This window comes from Pseudochaenichthys georgianus, chromosome 9, assembly GCF_902827115.2.
Source record: "Pseudochaenichthys georgianus chromosome 9, fPseGeo1.2, whole genome shotgun sequence".
Taxonomy (NCBI): domain Eukaryota; kingdom Metazoa; phylum Chordata; class Actinopteri; order Perciformes; family Channichthyidae; genus Pseudochaenichthys; species Pseudochaenichthys georgianus.
The window spans coordinates 35,943,923-35,966,672 of record NC_047511.1 but is presented as its reverse complement, the minus strand read 5'-3'; positions in this window follow the sequence as shown (position 1 = coordinate 35,966,672).

The window sequence follows — 22,750 nt, the reverse complement described above, 5'->3', positions numbered from 1 at the left end:
CTGGATACAGCGTGGGAGGCGGGGCCTCATTCATTCCTATGGGAGCTACTCATTGGCGCATGAAGATAAAATGGGCCAACTTTTGAGAGAGCGAAACGTCACAGATTACCTGTCATGCCTGAGAAGTAGGCTACCTGTATGTGCGCTCATAGTCTATGAGCCTAACGAGCCTTTTGGGGGGCATGGTTAAAGTTGCGCATGCTCTATGAGTCATAGAGCATGCGCAACTTTAACCATGCCCTCCAAAAGGCTCGTTCACATGAAGCACGTCAATTTGCGTACACGTAACAGCACCGCATGTTCATGACAGCATGGTACTGGATTTGTTATGATGGATTTGATATTAAACGAGGCAATACCTTCGTAAATACAATCAGCCTGTCTGACATGCGTCCGTGGTGACCACCTTATGTGAAAGGACAGCACCCGTAGGCGCGTCCCGTACTAGAAAAGTCGGGTGTAGTGCCATTACGCATTACATAATAACCAATACTCTCCGCACGCCGTGTGGGTGCTTTACGAGGACATTCGTCTGCGTAATCTGACTCTGCTCGGCGGGCATTATAGATAAAACCCTTCTTTCTTTCCCAGAATATGGGTTGACTCTCTCCAGGCTTGTGAAAACAGATAGTGTGTAACTGTTTTGAGAAGCCCAGGCAGATGTCGTGAGTATCTCCTGCTGTATGCTCCTTAGAGCCAGCTGAGATGTCACGCTTACGGCTCCAGCCGGCACAGCGCATGCGCGTGACGGTGGTGCCTTCACGACCCCAGTCGGCACTGCGCATGCACGTGGCGGTGGTGCCTTCACAGACCCGTCAGTAATCCGCCTTTTGAGAGATGCCGTAGCTGCTCTCAGGAGGGGAACAATTGACGGGCTGTTTATTGGTTTTATTGATTTTCTTTTCATTTTTTTGAGCTGCACCCTTGGCCTGAAGCCTGGATGCGTCAGCGGCAAATGTTTTATAACAAAATAATCAATCAATGTGTGACATGTTTTGTGCGGACTTGAGGATGGTGTTTAGGCATCTCTCGAGGCGGCGGGAACACATTCAGAGCCAGGGAATGAACTTCCAGCTCTCTCACAGAGGGGAGAAGGAGGGGCTGTCACGCCGCTCGCTTCTTCTTCCTCGACTGCTGGCCGAAATTCTGGGTTGGCTGAGCCTGAGCTGCAGCCGGAACCGGAGATTTTCTAGGCCAGCTTGCCCTTGTCTCCAGCCTGGGCTGGGGACTCGGGGTGGGCTGCGACCTCTGCTTGTCCGGTGCTTTAAACCAAGCAGAGTTCGAGACAGCTTGGGTGAAGGACTGCTGCTGCGAAGGCAGCGGCTGGACCCTTCGAGGGAGATAGAGGTGGAGTGCCTCGTCCTCCTTCTTCTTCGTCTCACACCTCCTTTGCATGGAGGCGAGAGCGGAGCCGAAAATTCCCTCAGGAACGTTGGGCATATCCAGCACATCCTCCTTTTCCCGGTCAGGGAAAGTGGTGAGGTTGAGCCATCTCGCTCTTTCCTGCACCACCATGATCCCCATTACCTTGCCCGTGGCCTGGACCGCGCAACGTTGGACACGGAGGCAAATGTCCGTGACCGCTGCCATCTCACCCAGAGTGGCTGCTCCCGGGCTACCCGACAGATCCTCGCAGAGCTCCGCTTGGTAAGCGGTTAGCAGCGAGGACACGTTCAGGGCCCTGGCGGACAACGCTGCAGCTTTGTAGGACTTTTCAGTCATTGTAGACTGAAAGCGGTCCGACTTTGCTGGCTCGGTGATGGGCCCACCCTCGGTAGGAGGTGGGCCGCTACCAGCGGTTCCATGGGCGGTATGCGGAGCAGGCCGAGCTTCTCCATTCCGTCGCAGTCTAGGGAGGAGGCACCCTGGATTGGGACCTTGTTGCTGAAGGGGCGGTCTCTCCACGAGACCGACACCTCATCCAACATCTCCGGGAAGACCGGAAGGAGTTGCCTCTTTTTGCCCGCTGCTTGGGGAAGATGTTTCCCCTCGTAGCGGGACCTGGAGGTCTCCTTGGCCATTTCAGGCCACGGGACGTTGAGTCTGGCCGCAGCGCGTTTGCACACGCATGCTCAGACCGGGCGAAGCTGGTGTGCTATCGCCCGGGAGAGCAGCCCTCGCTGCAGGCTTTGCAGCCTGGGCCGATGACATGAAGGTGTCCTCTTCTTGTTCATCCGACTCGGACAGGAGGAACGCCAGGGCGTCCTCCTTTTCGTCCTCCTCGTAGTCCAGCTCGAGGACATCCTCCGCGGGTGAGACCATGGTGAGGTCTAACCGGGAGCCCCAGCTTGGTAAAGCGTGGGAATCCGTTCCCGCGTGTCTTGTCGTCACCGGGTCCCGGCCTGCCAGGGCGCGAGATTCCGGTTCTGTGGCCATCGCAGATGGCGGACGCCCCCGTGTCTTGACTGCCGGCCGGCTGGTCCATGGACATGGGGGGGTCCTGTTCCGACAGGCTAGCTTTCGTGCTAACCGTCGCCGGACGCTCTTAACGGTGAAGCGGACACAATGTCCGCATGAGCCGGGGTTGTCGATAGCGCCTCGGGCGTGTTCCAGCCCGAGGCAGGACGAACAGACCTGGTGTGTGTCTGTGCCCGAGATCTTCAACCTGCAGCCGCAGAGTCGAGTCACCGAGTCCCTGACTCCTCTGGTGTGAGGGAGAGGGGCGTCCATCTTGTTCGCCTCGTGGCGTGGAGAGGGCCCGCTCTCGACAGGTGGGACGGGAGAAAAAAGATACCTTGTCCTTGATCCGGAGAAAAGGACGGTGTGGGTCTTTTATTCCCGGAGAATACTGACTGGTGTGACAGTATGCTCCTTTAATCCTTTCCTCCTCCGTGGAGAAGAGAAAAGAAAAAACGTTCTCGCTACCGTGGTGTCGGTAGAGAGGGAGCGAGCTAGCAACAGGTGTGCTGCTAGCTTGAAAATCGGACCTACCTTACTTTCTCGGGTAAGAGAAGGCCGAGGTCGATTTTTAAATACTAACAGCGTTAGTACTACCGTCTTCCTGCAAAGCAGAAGGAGTAGCCGGCGAGCGCCCGTCGACCGAAATGGGTATTTGGGTTCAGTCTGTGGACCGTGAAGCTTGTCCGGCTACTATAGAGATGTGCTCTAAAGCGAGAAGAGGTGTTTGAATGACGCATGTGTTGTGGCGCAAGCTACTTATAGGGGGTGATTTCCCTGATGCTGACGTCAAGATCACCAGCCAATCAGGATTGGCGTAATGAGATTGATGCTTCTGTTTGCTCCGCGATGAGGCGCATCCCATAGTGAGACATCGAACGGAGTATTATGAATGAGAAATCCTGTACAACAACTTCCTTGCAATAAATAAGCACTAATTAGAGGGATCTTGAGGAAAAACTCTCAACTAATGGCTTATTACTTGTAGAATATTGTCATGTAGAATAAGGCATTAATAAGTGTTTTATAATGACTAATAAAGAGCCAATATACTGCTAATATGCATGTTAATTAACAACTAGTTGATGGTTCATTTGTGTACCTTAATATAAAGTGTTACTCATACATTATTTTAATATAACATTACAAAATTGTTCACCATCAGTGGAGAGTAACTACAGTAGCTATGTACATTTACTTATCTACTCTTTTCGGTTACAAGTTTGAATAACTACTTTTGTACTTTTACTTAAAGGTGGGGTAGGTAATTTCGGAGAAACCAACTCGAGTGCGCTAGAATTTGAAAATACACAACCGGAGAAAATCTGCCACTTCCTTACAGAGCCCCTCCTCCAACACACACGAACGCGCACGAGAGAAGTGTGTGCACAGATGGAAGGCTGACAGGCAGGTAGGCCATCCAGTTATTTTAGCCGGGCTGGCTAAAATGATTGGTCGTGCTTTTTACAGTATTACAGCTTCCACAGATGAATTTTTTTTATGGATTTTTTGTCAAAGCACTAAAGATATTCATTGCTATCGGGATGTTAAGAGCATTCCATGGAATATGACAAAAAGTGTATCTCGAGCCGGTTTCTCAAACTTACCTACCCTACCTTTAAGTGCAATTTTATATCGAAGGAATTTGAACTATTACCAACGAGTATTTAATTGGTAATAGTACAACCCAGTCTCACGGCATTTCGTGTTATAGTCACGAAAATTATCTATTGATTCGTAATAAATAAATAAATAATAACAAATTAGAAGGAAAAAAAGATATAAAAAATACAGATTTCAGTATTCTGAGGCTCTGAGGAACCCCATTTCTTTTCCTCACGGACGGCAAAAAAATCTGATATTATACAATTTAAAATAAAAACAATAATTGTGGCTTGATATTGAGTGAGAAAATGTTTTTATGAACCACACAGCTTCCGGTCTTCCAAGAACCGACCGGACAAAAAGACGTGGTGCAAGCACAAAACATACTACCAATAGAAATACATTGCTTTTAAAATCGTTCTGTGTGACACACGAAAAAAAGTGGAACATCGTGATGGTGAACACGAATCAATAGATTAATTTATTTTGTGACTATTACACGGAATGCCGTGAGACTGGGTTGAATAGTACATGTACTTACATAGAAATACAATATGTTAGTACTTTTTACAGCTCTGCTTTCATTCCATTGATTGCTGACATAAGTCTATTTAAAAAAAGAAATGTAGATAAGCTGTTTTGAAATGTTGATAATAAAACATGCTTAAAGGAATGGTATGCTCATGACACTCATTTTTAAATAATTATCATCCGATAAAACAGACCAGTCTCTGCCAGTCTCTCTTTTTTTTTTTTAATCCGATGACATTATCAGTGATTTTAAACTGATTATATACCGAAATAACATCAACACTGTGGGCGCCGCCATTTTCCGGACGTGACGTAAACCATGCGTTTGGTTTTCGAAGACACGTTGATCTCCATGTTATTTACTGTAGTTTCTCTCTTCAAATATGCCTCACTGTATCGCGAAATATTGCCACAATTCTGATAGGAACAATCCACGGAATGCTCGGTTCCATCTGTTGCCAAAAGGTAAGCGTAAGAAGTACATTCGGAGGCAGTGGCTAGCGAAATGTGGCCGGCCCGAACCGAAAGATTCACAGGCTCATGTATGCAGCGAACATTTCAAATTTCCGGACGACTACTCTGAGAGTATGATAAAACATAACATGGGATTTATGGAACAACCATTACTTAATGGAGATGCAGTACCATCGGTCTTTCTGGTGTCATCACCGACCAGGACACCAGTTCGGCCAGTTGAGAAATCGCCCTCTGCATGTGTGAAGCGACGGAGGAGCAGAAGTAGTGCTCGGAGTAAGAATAAGGTATGTTATAGCACATTTCCATTGCAGCGGCTAGCCCCGTTTTAACGTCCTTAACGTCCAGGCCAGGACAGTTTTTGGTGGCCTTTCCATATAGCGTAGTACCGACTAGTGTGTATTTTACCCCAGTTTTTTCCGGCCCCATAAAATCGTGATTCTATGGCCAGGGACAACGAAGCTGAGTATGCTAAACTAGAGAGGGAATCGCTAGCAAGGGTGGTACTACATGCATACATATAGTATCTTATATCATCTTCCCATTATACACACATGCATTTCCAAACATTTGGACTACCTATGTTGCAAATGTATTATCTTTTCAATTTACACACGGCATCTATTGCACGTCTGTCCGTCCTGGGAGAGGGATCCCTCCTCTGTTGCTCTCCCTGAGGTTTCTCCCATGTTCCCTTTAAACTGTGGGTTGTCTTCGGAAGTTTTTCCTTGTACGATGTGAGGGACTAAGGACAGAGGGTGTCGTATTGTCATACTGATATGTATGGCTGAATTCCCCCATCCAATCTCTTCACATTGGTCAAAACTTGTTCCTCTGCTGACGAGTCCGAACTGAAATACTCCACCATGTTTCCGTGTGTTGACAAAGTGAACGCATGGATGACGTCACGACCATCACGTGACTACTGAAAATGGCAAACATGGCGGCGGCCAGACGGAATATACAGGTCTTGATAAAAAAGAGCTATAAAATCATTATTTACCGGGGAATATCGCTGATTTCTTCAGGGTATGGTTTAAACATAACGTTTCACTAAATACTAAAGTTTTGATTAATTATCTAATGAGTGGACCATTCCTTTAAATGCTGCTCTTTTAGGTTTTGAAGGAGAAGATTATTCAGCACACTTCTGTTGACTTACAGAAAATTGCTCACTTTTCAGTCGGATTTAATGTTTTTAAATGTATATAATGGCTCTTTAAATTCTCCTCAATGGGAACAATGCAATACCAAGCAGGATATCTTGGTTTAGCCGATACAAACAGAAAAAAGACATGTTGAGACATGTTGTAACAACTTGCTTTTTTATTGCTTTGCAGTGAGAAAAAACAAAGCAGGAGTCTAAAAGAGTCTGGTTGAGTGAATGGTTTGGGAGACAGGGCGTATTTTTCAACCTGAGTGAAGTGGAGTTGAGATTCTAACTGTCAGTTTTAATATATGTCAACAGTACAATGCTAATATGCCATACCATCACCTGCTGTGGTCCCACTAGAAAAGCTTTGATGTAATCATGCAGGTTTAAACTCCTAAATATCAACATGTTTGAAATTATTGAGGCAGCCCTGATGACTATGCAAACACTTTGGGAGTTTTAAGACCGGATCTGTAGTCATGATTGATTTAAGGAGCCATCCAATTCTGCAAGACTTCAGGGTCCTAACCGGAGCTCTGGCCAAGGGACTCGGAGCCACCTGGCACTGTGGAAAGAAGGCAGATATCAACTTCAATCATTCTGTTTACATTTCACTTGCAACCTTAAAATTGAGCTTTTGCATGTATTTGCAAATTGGAAACAGATGCTGACAAAACAAGAAAAGCGGGATAAAAGCTAAAAGACGCTTAAACAATATGAGACGGTTAAAGCAACTCTGACTTAACAAAATCACACACACACTTAAGTTAACCATAACATGCTTAGTGATAAATAATTAATTTCACAGAACAGCTGGACAAACATGTGCGATGTCAAGTAAAGTAGTAGATCTCCCTACAGTTTAATTTATAGATACCATATGCTGCTGACATAATCTTCCAGATTTTAACCTATAAATATCAAACATGACAGGAGGTGTATGACTGGATCTTTAAACTCCTCACATTACCAGATAATCTGGGCCGAACATCAATACGGACGACAGTCCCAGGGCAGCATTTTGATTTGATTCTGATTCAGGGGTGTAGAGTTTTTGATAATCCTTTTAGCCGGCAGTTCAACGCCATCCAACACAGTTCCACCCATTGGACTAACCCCAACTCCCCGCTCACCCCCTCCCCTGCCACAAAACATCTCCTCTCACAGAGGATCCTTTGTGTAACAGGAAGCACTGTGAAAAGAGTGCCGAAATGAGAGAGGCATGAGTTTGTTCCATCCTCTTCTCTTGTCTGTACTGCTGTACATGAATAGAATAATGAGAAGAAGAAGTAGAAGTAGAAGAGGTATAAGAAGAAGAAGAAAATATCAAAGATTATGATTATACATTTCAAACTGATGCTTTACTTTGACTTTCTCTCATTAATGGTTTCATTGCAAAGCTGGAGCTGTTCCCAGCCTCTCAGGAGGCACATGGTCTGCAGTGTTTTATTTGAAGCAAACTGTGCGGCTGTGAACACAGTCCAAGGTTAAGTATGATGGTTTAAGGTCAATGATTCATACTTTGACGTACTTTACACAACACAACAGACTATAAAGTGTTTATAAACAGTTTTTAAGAATCAACCTTCAACAAAAGCAATATGAATCGACTTTTATGCTGTTTAAAAGAAAGGCACTTTATAAATCCAAGTTGTTGTTATTATTTGATGTGTCTTAACTCATCCCACCCACCATAATAAATGACTAAACAGGGATTTGATAAATCGTGTGGCTATCAACCCTTGAAATTCCTTGGCGTATCCGTAAAACATCCATCTTAGCACTTACAAAACAAGTTTGTCTTACTCCAGTTGTTTCTGTTAATGCTGCAATGTAAACACTATATCAATGGTAGTGATTTTAAGCAGTCACAGTGTGATGACAAGCGGTTGACCAATGGTGGGGGGGGGCAAGGTTTGTGGACCATACAATCCTGTATAGACGGGAAGGTCTATAGGGGAGGTTTGAGACCACCCCTCAAACCTCAAATGGGTTCAGCGACAGTGATAGATACAATGCCCAGCTGTTCTAATTTTCTAGAAATTTGCAACCACTTAATAAACATGTGGGTTGTATAGAGACCTTTAAATGTTGCTATCTGTTCTCCTATATTCTGTGGCACTGGCATAACCTTCTTCTGCATAATGTTCCATTGTTTTCTCACATAATTCAACAAATTAAAAACTGGAATTTACAACTTGATTCCAGTCAGAAAGATCACAGATGTATCCCTCTGTGCTAAGCAAAGGATTTTGTTTTTATTTAAAAAGAAAGAGAGTAAGTGCAAGCAATAATACAGAACTGTAGATATTATCTAGAGTTGTTCTGCAATCAGGTCCAAAAAAATCTGATTTCAGACAAAGCTGTCCAACACTGTTGTTCTGGGCAAAGTAACAACTTTTTCTTTGCCCATTATTTTCCCATTCACTCATTCACCCTTACACCTTTTTTCTTCTCTACCACTAAACATAACACACTCCCTTATATTTCTCCTCCTCCCTTGTCTTTGTGTTGATCATCATTTTAAAAAACAACGCCATTTTTAAATAAAAGCTCTGAATCACAAAGACATCCTACAGAACATACAAGGGGGCAAAGAGAGTTACAACATGGACACATAACTCACTGGGTCTTGAATACAAAAGTCTCTTCATTCACTCCTGTCATGCCTTTGAGACCGTTTTACAGCTTTGGCTAGTGTATGGCTTTTCTGAATCAGACAGGCTGACAGTAAAGCCATTTTAACAGTGATGTGCAGCTGCCCCTTTCTGCTTCCTTCCGGGGTCTACAGCATCAGGAAATAGCTTCCACATGTCGTCTACAGAGGAGGGCAAAAAGAACAATGGGGGTATAAAGAGAGGGCTTGTTCTGAACAGTAAGATTGCCTAAAATGTATTATTTCCCCCAGAAATGCTTTGAATTAATGTCTGGTAAGATGTTTTCCAATTCTGACAAAGAAGAAAAAGTATCTTGGATTTAACTCATAACCTGATCCTGCTACATAAATCCATGTTTTTCTGTCCATCTGCATGTTCCACAATGTTCTGACTTCTCCAAAAATATGCACTACATGTGTCAGCTGGTCCTGTTGACTGCATGCAACTAAGCAAATAGAGTCGTTCGACATCTGTTGTAATTATTTACTTCACTTAGAAGGACCACACCATTGTCACTATACAAAAGTCGTTTTATGGCTAGAGAAAAACAGCATCATTGCAACATGTTAGGGCTCCTTTGTGAGGGTATAACAATGGACCACCATAATTGCACTCCCAAATAGACCATAAAGTGTATGTAATACAAATAGAGACGTCAATAGTAACAAACAATCTTGTTAGGGATCATGGGGAGATCCCTGTGTACCTCCATGTGTACCTCGCATGCAGTGACTCTGCAGCACATTCCACATCACCAGCTTTTCATGGGAAAAGATTGCAGAACTAATAAAAAACTTGAAGACCCATGTGTGGAACAGTAACATTCTTTGTGTTGTGATGGTATATACAATGGGCCAGAGCCCCAACAATTAAAAAAAAATGTTGCCATCCGGGCGGAGATATCGTCCCCCTCTGTTAAAAAAGAACAGATCTCGGCTGTCTTTCGTCCCACAAGCCATCAAACTCCGACATAAATTATGGCTGGGATGCACTGTTTACCCAGCTGGTCTGGCCCTGTCCCCCCTATTTCGCAAATGAGGGTCTATAGGCCCCTTGTCATGTCTGCCAATATCTGGTTTTCTTATGTCTGTTTGTTTTAATCTGTGTCTATGTTGTTGTCAGTGACGTATTGTTTTATCTTTTTAAATGCCTTTGTGATGTGCTGCAACCCATTTTCCCCTCGGGGACAAATGAAACGAATACAACAGTTCACTTCAAAGTACCACTGTGAAACCATAACCTTTTGGTGTGTGGAAAGATGGGTGGAGGTCGACTTTGTGCTCACAGAGTTCACAAATTACAATCTCTCATCTGTCTTGTATAGTAAACCAGATGCACCCAAACCAGTAAAACAAAATTAAAGAGGCCCTATTATGTTTTTTGGGGTTTTCCTTTTCCCGTAGTGCGTGTTACGCTCCTCGTAAAGAGACTCAAAACGTGAACCTGAGACTTAGGTGAAGTGTCAAAAAGACTGGATTTATTTAAGTCCTTAAAAAACAGGCAGGAGACAAAGTAAACTCTCAACAGAGTGGGAAGAACGTGGAGCAGGGCTGAGACGGAGGTTGGGCTGGACGTGGCAGGCAGGACGGAATGGAATATGGAGTTTCTGGAACAGGCACAAAACAGAACATGATTAGTATATGAAAAAATCCAACTGGAAGAGTATACAAAAATACTAGCAATTCTAGTCAGCCGGAACTGGAGTTTACCACTGTGAGTATACGAAGAACTGGCGAAGTCTGATGATCGAACCGGAGTTTCACACACTGCCCCCTTTCCTTAAATGCCTCGATTGGTCTCCTTTGTTTATTTATGTAACACAATGACATCACTATGTAACACTTGTGCTTCTATTGGCTAGCACTCCAACACATTTTGATTGCAATAGGCCAAGACCAACCCAAGTCAATTTGATTATAGCAACCCAATTAAAAGGCTGAATTTGAAGCTCAGTATGTGCTTTTCGACGGTCTTTCCTTTGTGCACAATCCAGAGATTCTGCTTTACACGGTGAAGACGTCCCATGGGCTGGAGAGGACATCATGCATTTCCTAGATGAGGAACTGTGGTTTGACCTGTCAGTAAGTCCACGTCACTTTTCGGCCCCTGGACTGTTTCCATGAGCTGTCTTCACCTCTGTTTCCTTGTGGCCTTGTAATACTTATGTTTTGGGAATGTTCCGAGACCAGCTGTTACCCAATTCACTGCTCCCATGATCTGTCCACTACCTCCAGTCGTGCAGTCGGTTCCTTGTCAGCATAATTTTCTCTGGCCATGTTCACCTTTATCTCTTGCTTCTTGTTAGTTGCTACCCTGTGGTGTACAGAGAAAGATGCTGATCTCATGTTTTAATAATCTTGGTTTTCATTAAAGTATAAATCCTGTTCAAAGCGAAGATTTTAAGTACAGCCTTCATGTTGATATGGATATTGTCCTCCGTAGGTCAATACCTTTTAGAACGAAACTCACTTGGATTTGACCACATGCATGCTGTCGTCTCTGTTGGGCAATAACACATATTGGCTTCTGAACATCAGATTCTTTCCAATCAATTCCTCCGCCTTTCCCAACAGCAGGTGGTATTGTGACAGAAACACATATTTCAGTAAAAACGTGTGCAGGCTCCATGTTAAATGCATCATTGATAAAATGTATAACAGAAACAGTGAGAACCAAGTTATTAATGCTTGTTGCTGTCATCTGTCTTGTTAGTTATGGTAACAGGCTGCATAGCTCATATTTCTTTCACAGCATCTGACGCAATATGGAAACTGATTATGTTTTATGGCTATCATCATGTCAGTAGGTCCAGAAAGACAACATGCATCCTGTTAATCGTTTGGTAAAAGCTGACATTCTTGTGTCGTTTGTTCGGTAAGCACTTGAACAGTACTTAGTTGTTTTTTTCTAACCAAGGCATTTCAACACCTCCACAAGCTACCAATACAGCATGTGAGGGGTTTAACGTGATGTATGTCAAATGGTATAAAGTTTGAGTGCATAACACCAGGCACATAACCGCAGCCATGGTAACCTGTCACAAACAGTAAGAGAATTATGATATAGTTAGACATCAAGAGCAATTTCCTGTGTTTGCAGGGTGTGTTAATGTGACAAGAACTACAGGAGAGTTTCAAACCTTTATACTGCACCAATAATGCTTTCATAATTTAATAATTTAAACAGGACTGTTGATCACGTGCTAGTGAACTATATGGTCAGATATATTAAAGGAATAGTCCACTCATTAGATAATTAATCAAAACTTCAGTATTTAGTGAAACATTATGTTTAAACCATACCCTGAAGAAATCAGCGATATTCCCCGGTAAATAATGATTTTATAGCTCTTTTTTATCAAAACCTTTATATTCCTTCTGGCCGCCGCCATTTTTGCCATTTTCAGTAGTCACGTCATGGTCGTGACGTCATCCATGCGTTCACTTTGTCAACACACGGAAACATGGCTGAATATTTGAGTTCGGACTCGTCAGCAGAGGAAGAAGTTTTGATGTTTTATCAGTATGACAAAACGACACCCTCTGTCCGTAGACCCTCACATCATACAAGGAAAAACTTCCGAAGAAAACCCACAGTTTAAAGGGAACATGGGAGAAACCTCAGGGAGAGCAACAGAGGAGGGATCCCTCTCCCAGGACGGACAGACGTGCAATAGATGCCGTGTGTAAATTGAAGAGATAATACATTTGCAACATAGGTAGTCCAGATGTTTGGAAATGCATGTGTGTATAATGGGAAGATGATATAAGATACTATATGTATGCATGTAGTACCACCCTTGCTAGCGATTCCCTCTCTAGTTTAGCATACTCAGCTTCGTTGTCCCTGGCCATAGAATCACGATTTTATGGGGCCGGAAAAAACTGGGGGAAAATACACACTAGTCGGTACTACGCTATATGGAAAGGCCACCAAAAACTGTCCTGGCCTGGACGCTAAAGGACGTTAAAACGGGACTAGCCGCTGCAATGGAAATGCGCTATAACATACCTTATTCTTACTCCGAGCACTACTTCTGCTCCTCCGTCGCTTCACACTTGCAGAGGACGATTTCTCAACTGGCCGAACTGGTGTCCTGGTCGGTGATGACACCAGAAAGACCGATGGTACTGCATCTCCATTAAGTAATGGTTGTTCCATAAATCCCATGTTATGTTTTATCATACTCTCAGAGTAGTCGTCCGGAAATTTGAAATGTTCGCTGCATACATGAGCCTGTGAATCTTTCGGTTCGGGCCGGCCACATTTCGCTAGCCACTGCCTCCGAATGTACTTCTTACGCTTACCTTTTGGCAACAGATGGAACCGAGCATTCCGTGGATTGTTCCTATCAGAATTGTGGCAATATTTCGCGATACAGTGAGGCATATTTGAAGAGAGAAACTACAGTAAATAACATGGAGATCAACGTGTCCTCGAAAACCAAACGCATGGTTTACGTCACGTCCGGAAAATGGCGGCGCCCACAGTGTTGATGTTATTTCGGTATATAATCAGTTTAAAATCACTGATAATGTCATCGGATTAAAAAAAAAAAAAGAAAGACTGGCAGAGACTGGTCTGTTTTATCGGATGATAATTATTTAAAAATGAGTGTCATGAGCATACCATTCCTTTAATGTATGCTTTAAGTTGACCCTTGACTACTTTTGTAATGCTGTAGTCATGTCAACAGGATCCTTTATGCAAGTGTGTCACCCTCCCCTCAACACCATCACTAACACAACCCAGCTCATCGTATAGTGTACTCCTCTCCCTAGACATTTAACTCCATGGGAAACTAACAGTCACAAAGTTGGCTGCTCTGTGCTGTTATTATGTATCCATGCTATAGGTAATCCCCCTCACATATCGAAAGAGAGCTGAAATGGACCCACTGACCTGTCTTGATTATTATCACAAATACCGCAGACAGGGAAAAGAAACCAGCTTGCACAGTGGGGGACCGCAGGAAACGGATCACAGTGTCCTGAGTGTAACATATATGAATCAGCAGAGACTGAGGTCATTGCTGTGTCAGTCTTTTCTGAGTCATTCTCAGCATGAGCTGCTTAGCCCAGATACGCTTTCAGAAACAAGTGGACCCCAGTAGGCCTCAGCAAAATTACGTAATCCAGCAGTCCTGTCGTTGTACACAATCAGGGCTTTAATGTGCATCCACTTAGCAGAGGAAATTGAACTTAAAAAGAGATGGTGACCTACTGTATGGACACAGATATAGGAAAATTAGCCCTTGAATACATTTGACATTGTACATTTAAGAGCAATTTAAATATTAAAGTCACTCAAATATTAGAAAATTACAAATGTATGAAGCAACAAATTAAATTGAGGCAAGGACACGTAATAAAGAGAATCATAGAACCTCCACGGGACAGAAATAAGCAACATTTCCAGTGACGAACATATTAGGGAGAAGCGGGTGATAACATTGGAACGTAAAATGTAAACGTGTATATTGCACACGGACTATGATATATATTTATATTTATAGTTGAGTGTTGTATGTCTTTTAAAAAATTGACCTAGAGTCTCTTCCAATAAAGCTGATGATGATGATATGACACTTCTGTTGAAAATATGATCGATGTGCAAAAAGTAAAAACTAAACCTTCCTAAATAAATGATTTTCCAAACCGTGTGTTCCTTGCATATGTTTTGCATTGCGTTGGAAGCGTCTTGATGCCAACTAATTGATGATGGGGGAGGTTCCTTTTGCTTTCAAGATTTGTTGGCTTGGAACACATCTCAAGAAACAACCGCTGCTCTGCTGTGCTGCTGAGAGTTTCTCTGCTCAACACTGATCCATTGTTACAAAATTGGGGGAAAAAACATTTGGTACCACTTATTTCTGAGGGGTCCCATATGCTTCCTCGTGCATTTAGGGCTGCTTTGGAGGGACACCTGAGATTTGTCTTTATCTGATAATGTTCTGTCGGAATATTTATCTTTATAAGAGCAGAGTCCGGAAAGAATAAAACAAGTACAGATCAAATCATTCTTAAAATAATACATAGTGTCGGCAATTCAAACCTCACATCCAAGCTCTTCCTGACTCATTGCTTCCCCTTCCAACAAATGGTCTCTGCCCATTGCCAAGGTAGTTACCGACAGCTTGTGTTTAGTGCAAACTGACGAAAGACTTATCGTATAATATATTATATTGTCTGACTAACTGTTTCCGTAAGCCACTTTGACTGTTGTGGTTGCTCACATGCTGTGCAGTTTTTTCCTTTGGAGCTTCCTGTACAAACTCACATGGATGCAACATATGCTGGAAGTACCCACACTGGTGCTCTGACGGCTTACAGAGCTTTCAAGTGACGCACTAACACAAAAGTCAAATTTCCACAGCAGTACATTTGTGTTGGATAGGGCTGCTGTTTACTGATTTATCAGGAACAAAAACTGGCACATACTGTACATTGAATCTAATGTCAGCCTGCAGATATTGTGCTCACGACATTCTGCTGTAGAATGTGAATACCAGGTGTTGGGAAAGTTGCAAGACAATTCTTATTTATGTTTCTCTTTCGATACAACATGCACCATCCATCATCTGAGCCAGCTTATTCTATTCAGGGCCAGGGGGGCTGGAGTCCTCCACCTCATATTGTGCAAGAGGTGGGGTAAAACTTAATACAAACAGAAAACTATATATACTAATACCCATATTAACACCTTTAATTTAGAATTTACATTAAAGCTAAACTGCACCATGGAGTGAACCCTCACTGGGAGAACATGTTAACTCCACACAAAAGCAGCACCACTTGGGGGATTCAAAATGTAGGCCTTTTCCTGTGTGTGACAACTAATTCACAAACCTATAATAAATCAAACTGACAATAAATTACATAAACTAAATACACTTTTCATTATATGTGTCAAGAACTAAAGCAGTAATGACAGGATAATGAACAACAGTAATGATAAATTAAATTGAATCTCCTAAAATACTTCCGCTCAATGAAAGCAAAACAAAAAGATTAATGTGCGCTGGCCTCTACTGGTCTGATAGGGGCACAGCACTTAATTAACTAAACTAACTCGAAGCTGCTCAATAAGAGGACATCAGTGGATGAAAGACTATCACTGATCAGACTATCAATTATCAAAGTGTCAGTAGAGGCATATATTGATCCCACCCACTGATCCTGCAACAGGTTTGCCTGATTGACGAAGATGAAGGGAAATAAATGATTTTGCCCCTCAGAATTCATCTTCATTTTTGTAGGAAATAATATGAAGCATGTCGTTAAAAAAAAACATATATATTATTATTTAATACATGTAAAACTCAAAGGTCACATAAAATGTTTTGAAATATAAATTGATTTGCTCAGCAGTATGGTGGGTTCAAGTGCCAGTGAAAATCTGTTAATGTAGTTATAGAAGCATATGGGCAGATTAAGAGACAATCATATGAATGTAACACCAAACCGAAACTCTGTTACAATCTGGAATGATTTAACCAACCTTTTGCAATGATTATGGAGATGTGAATCACTGCATTATACGTGTGTACACATCTTTAATACGTTTATACAACAAAATGTCATGTAATGGCATTTTAAAAGGAAGTAAAAATAAAAATACAGTAAAAAGAATAACCACAATCGCTCTACTGATCTGAATATAGTTTAGCATTAGCCAATGTTAAAAGCTTTGAACTGAATAATGGCTAACCTTTGCTTTTTTCCCCCCACACAGCTCAAGAAACTTTTGTGTGACTACCTTGGTACTGTTCCTCACTTTTTGAAGTAAAACCTTCCAAGAATGTGCAGTAAAGGGGCTCCAAAATAGCTCTTCAGAAATATTGTTGTAATTCCTTCAAGCAGCCTGGCTCAAGGGTTTCCTCATACATATTTCAGTGCCACTGTTGGGTAATTGCCTCGTGAATTATTTATTTTCTGTCACCACTGCATATACAGAAGTTAACTAAAATGCCCCCATCATCTCTGGCAGCCAGGTCAATGTGAGTGCTACAGCAACAAAAAAAACACATTGTTCATCATCACAGCCCTGAAACACTTCAGCCACTTCTCAGTAAGAGTGCACGTTTGACCAAGGTTGTATATCAGTATTATTCTCTTTATTGCACAACCCTCAACACAAAGACTATCTGTATGCCTTTACCCCAGTTCTCTCTGGTTTATGACAAGCTGATGCAGTAATTGCTGATGTCACTAAACTAGCACTAACACCTATCAACATAATGCAGATAAAGAACCAAACTGAGAGCTGCAGAGCCTTCTGAGGACCCTCTTAATTCTTGTAGAAGGGACACAGTTGTGTGATCTATCAATGTAATGTACATCTCTGTCTTCGGAGAGCAGCATGACTTCATGTACTGATGGAAAGCATACATGAAAATAAATCTGAGCCATGGGATTGCCAATGTATTGGACATGATGACAAATGAAGACAAATATTGAAATATCCAGCACATAATGTTCTTGGTCAGTGGTCTCACAGTATGTGCTGTCATATAAGATAAACTGCTAACCCCAGCAGAGTATTGGCATGTGTTGGCGTTTAATGCATGCAGCTGTGCTCTTTATCAATGTCTTCTTCTGTTCTACTGTATGCTCCATAATTATGCCAACGCACAATTCACACAACAGTTCTTTGCTCTTATAGGAAGTTGCCTTTCTCATACCGGAAAAGTTGTGTGAATGTATAATAAAATGGGACAAAGACTCATATAATCTCCGGAGAAGTGATGATCCATAAAGAGAAAGAGCACACCAAGGCTTAAAGTGTAGTCAGTTGTATTTCCTTTGGCATGGTGATAAAACTGCAATGCTGACATTTTAAGTGTTTCTGTGGAGCAACATCTGGGTCAAACGTCATCTGGTACATAAACTGCAGTTTGGGATTAGAACGTATTTAAAACATAAGTTTGGGAGTGCAAGGGCCATTGACGATTTATATTTACCATTGAGTCAGGATACTTGGGAATAAGGAGGGGAAACCACTCAAGTTTCTATTGTGATTTTCTGGTTCTTTCACTTTCATTGTCTGTTGGAAAGTGAGAGAGATTTTCATTTTCCTCACAACTGACTAAGCTAAAAACACAATTAGTTTTATCATTTTATCATAGACCAGAAATGCACAATTCAAATGTTTAATGTTGACATGAAATACATCAATCATTTTTATGATTATTGATTATCGATACTAAAAATAAATTTCAACCAAAAAGATGCACCAATGTATGGGAATGTACTCAGGTGACACAGATGTTGCACGGTCCTTGTGTTGCTCAAATGAAATATAGCATTTATATGTCGGACTCTGGCTTAAGCCCCATCATAATTCCTTCAGCAAATTCCTTGCGTAGCTTGTGGCAAATCGGCAGCTGGGTGAGAAGTGTCAGGATTATTTTGTCATGTCACGTTTCTATGTCTAGGTGTGGGTGTTTTTCCGTTCTCCTTGTCATGTTTCCTCCCTGTGTATTGTCTGGTCTCTTTTCCCTGTGTTTTCATGTCTGTCGTTAGTTTCCCTGGTGTGTCTAATTTCCCTGGTGTGTCTAATTTCCTGATTGTTTTCACCTGTCACTCCTTGTGTGTCTCTCATCAGTGTCAGCCCCGCCCCTGATTGTTCCCACCTGTGTCTAGTTACCCTGTGTTTAAATTCCCCTGTCTCCCAGTGTTCAGTGTCAGTTCGTATTGTCTCTTGCCATGGTCAGGTCTATAATCTTTTGTGCTCAAGAATAGTTTTGTTCCTCACTACGTGAGCGATTTTCCTTTTGGTCTCATTTTTTGTCATCTCATCCTGAGATTAGTTAGTGACCTTTTTTTTGTTCATCGTGTTTTTTTTGGAAAAACAAAGTATCTTACCAATACTTTACTTCTGTCTCCCTGTCTGCAATTGGGTCCAACATCCTAAGTGCCTGAGATCGTAACAACAAGATGGATCGCTGGACAGACAGCCAGCAAAACACCCACAGAAAATCTCGGTAAGGCTCCATGACAGGCTAAGTGCAAACATAGATGTGCTCAGTGACACACAAAGCCGAGGACAGATTCATGCATGGACACACACACACAGGCACACACGCACACACAGGTCCTAACAGTGAGGAAACACACTGATGTAATGCATTTCCACAATTCCTTAGCTTATCCCTCAGTTGAATTTAAACACAAACTTAACACCATATCATTTTCCTGGCAAATAAGCTGTTGAAATAGTGAGACCTAAACAAACACACTTTTCACTGAAACCCTTTCACCCTCTGTTCTGAGTCCTCTATGTGCTAATAGAGGTCCAACACGTAGGCAGTACAACATTGAAATTGACATTTCCAAGGTTAAGAAATATATAGTGTATCTGTGTGTACATAGTTTAACAGCAAACAAGCTTCGCTACATATCTAACATGCATACATGCACAGAACACACATTAGTTTGTCACAGTATATTACAGTTTTTCTCGATTGCTAACACACTAAAATTATACATGAAGCACAATTATTTTAACTGACACTCAAAGAGCAAAACATCGGCTCAAATCTCCAAAACTCTAAACACGTTTTCAGCTTTTCACACAATTTGAAAATCAACATGGCACTTTTTGCAAACCACTGCACACGTTTCTCCACGTAAGACACAGGAATCTGACATAAAGTCACATGTGAGCAGGTTTAGAACACACACAAAATGCCTCACACATGGACCAATGATCAAGAAACACGTTCCACCTGAGCAAACGCCTGATAGCATAATTGTTGGCTCATCAATCAGGATGTTGGCACTATAAAAAGACCACAGGTGAGTACTTTCTTACAGCAACAATGGAGGCCAACATGGAAGCAAGAGGAAGGGCTGGTCTGAGAGTGAGAGGAGGTAGAGGTAGAGCTGGAGGGAGAGGACGTGGACAAAGAAGAATACTCATGATATATCAGTGCTTATATCTGGTGTTGTGTGAAACATATTTGCTGCATTACTGTAATTGAATTGTTGGCACGTTGCATACTATAACTGTACAAAACATCCTGCACAATATACTGTGGTACACTTACTTTTATGCAACACAGACACTGACCGACCACTATATCTTTGTTGTTTATCTGAAGGACTGAGAAACAAAGAGCAAACACGGCATCTATTGCACGTCTGTCCGTCCTGGGAGAGGGATCCCTCCTCTGTTGCTCTCCCTGAGGTTTCTCCCATTTTTCCCTTTAAACTGGGTTTTCTTTGGAAGTTTTTCCTTGTACGATGTGAGGGTCTAAGGACAGAGGGTGTCGTATTGTCATACTGATATTCTGTACACACTGTGAAGACCACTGAGACAAATGTAACATTTGTGATATTGGGCTATATAAATAAACATTGATTGATTAAGGATTTTCAATGAGGCACAGGAAGCAGCAGTTACAAACTGGGTTTTGCAAACAATGCATCACACTTGGAGAGATCCGAAGCATAGCAACTACACTGAACAAAAATATAAATGCAACACTTTTGTTTTTGAACATTTCAGAGTGGCCTTTTATTGTGGCCAGCCTAAGGCACACCTGTGCAATAATCATGCTGTCTAATCAGCATCTTGATATGCCACACCTGTGAGGTGGGATGGATTATCTCGGCAAAGGAGAAGTGCTCACTATCACTTTTTTTTTTCTTTCAGATTTGTGAACAATATTTGAGAGAAATGGTTATTTTGTGTATATAGAAAATGTTTTAGATCTTTGAGTTCATCTCATGAAAAATGGGAGCAAAAACAAAAGTGTTGCGCTTATATTTTTGTTCAGTGTATGTGCTGAGATGCATGTTGCACATGTTGTTTTTGAATAAAATGTGATTTCTTTCAACAACTCATTTGTATTTCTTCATTTACTGTATTTCTGTAAACTCAAGCAATCTTTCTCTCTAGAAACCTCTATGTACAGAGCACAGCCCGTACAAGATGAAAGTGCTTTACATTACGCTCAGCAGTGTGTAGTTGGGTGGTCAAACTATCTAGTATTATGAATGACGTGTGTTATATTTGGTAAGTGTTTATGTAGTTTTGAGGGCAGTTCTTCATTTAGCAGGAGAAATTAGGTGTTTTGCACTTTGGGTGTGGGGTTTTGTGAATTGTGTTTAGTGTTCTGAGAAACTGAGCAATTAAAAAAAAAAAAGTGTGTTAGCAATCGAGAAAAGCTGTAAGCACTGCCTATAAAGGCTGTGTGGATTCAGATGTGCGTGCACCAACGCTATGGCGCCAACACAAGGCAGAGGAAACGCAGCGCTGTTTTATTACACCATCAGGTATGGCACTCGGTCATGGAGAAATGTCCAACTATTTCTAAAATATTCAACTTGAAAAATCTTTGTTGGAAGCCTTTAATTATAGACCCCTTGCATATCATGTATTCTAACCGTAAGCATTTACAGCATACATTCACACACAAAAACTGAATGTAGTCCAGAACAAATGAGCACCAGCTTTGAAAGTGTGTGACATGTTCACATTAAATACCAAATGTTACCCTGAGGAAGTTAGTTATGATAATTGGAAGCAAACTTCAAAACAAATGCAGAGTTGAAAAAGAGACCCTACCCTGCATCCTCTGTGAATGTAATGACTTTCCTTCACACTCCCCGGGCACAATGTGACATTCATACTGATCAGACTCAGTCTGCCACAAAAACACTTACGCTGTCTTGCTTTCTTTCCCCCATTTCTTACATCCTTGCTATTGCATTTTATTTTGTATTATTGCCAGAAGACCTTAAAAAAGGGAACACATTTCAGTCCTCTCACAAATGAGCTCGTAAAAAAGAACATGGATATTCTGTTTTCCTAATACATATCTCTTAAGTTAAATGTAAAGAACCAAAGGTGTTAAGTCACTGTAAGAATGAATGAACAGATTTGCAGGGAGAGCTTTTCACAGACCCTGCTAAATTGTTAGTGGAACTGAGAGCAGGCACACTAATCCTGAAGGCTACAAGGTTGTTTCTCAACATAACAATGAAAAACAGCATCAGCAGCAACAGTTTATATTGCACCTCAAAAAAACGACATTTCTCTAAGTTGTGCCTGAGCTGTGCAGTAGAGTCATGACAAATGAGGGGACACTGAGTGGAATCCAGGTGACATCCTTTGGCTGACTGCCTTTTCCCTGCCCACCCAGGGGAGTAATTTCAGACAGTGGAGAGGCTCCTGCACACATTTTTCAAACAGAGAGGAAGCAGCTGGAATGGATGGTAGCTTTTGATTTCCCATGTGAGCACCTGATGATAGGTCCGGTTTTGAGAAGTTTAATAGGTTATAGAACTCTGGAGTTTTCTGAAGACGGTTTCACAAGGTGAAATGAACTCTCTCTGGGCAAAAAGAACACAAAAGAAAACACATCTGGTATGTTAGTCTGAAAATAAATCTCAAAAGCACTTGTCTTTGGTTTTTGTCCTTTCGCTTTGCTCTTCCACTTCTCTCCTCTCCTCAGATGTTGTAAAAAATCAGGGGAGACGACAGAATACATGGTCAAAGTCTCGGATACATAGACTACACCAACCCTATCTTTTCTCTGGGTGAATTCTCCTAAGGATTATCTATGGTTATTTCTGTATTTTTTGACAGGTCGATTGAACAGCACTAGATTGTTTTCTCTCTTAAGATAGGACTCAGAGCCATGGAAAATACTTTGTCTGCTATCATCAAAGGCCACAGTAATCCCTTGTGCTGAGATATATAGACTACTGTCATATGAAAGCAAAGAAAAAGCAAGTGGACATGAGAGAAATACAAGAACATAAAGCTGCAGTAAAAAAGCGTTTTTTAAGATTTATAAGACTTATTCTTTTGGACAGACCTATCATAAAAAGTCCTGATTACTTTGGCATACTCCTACCATAAATACACAACATTTATAACAGCTTTGTCATGATCAAAGCTCAACCATTAACATAATGCGGGA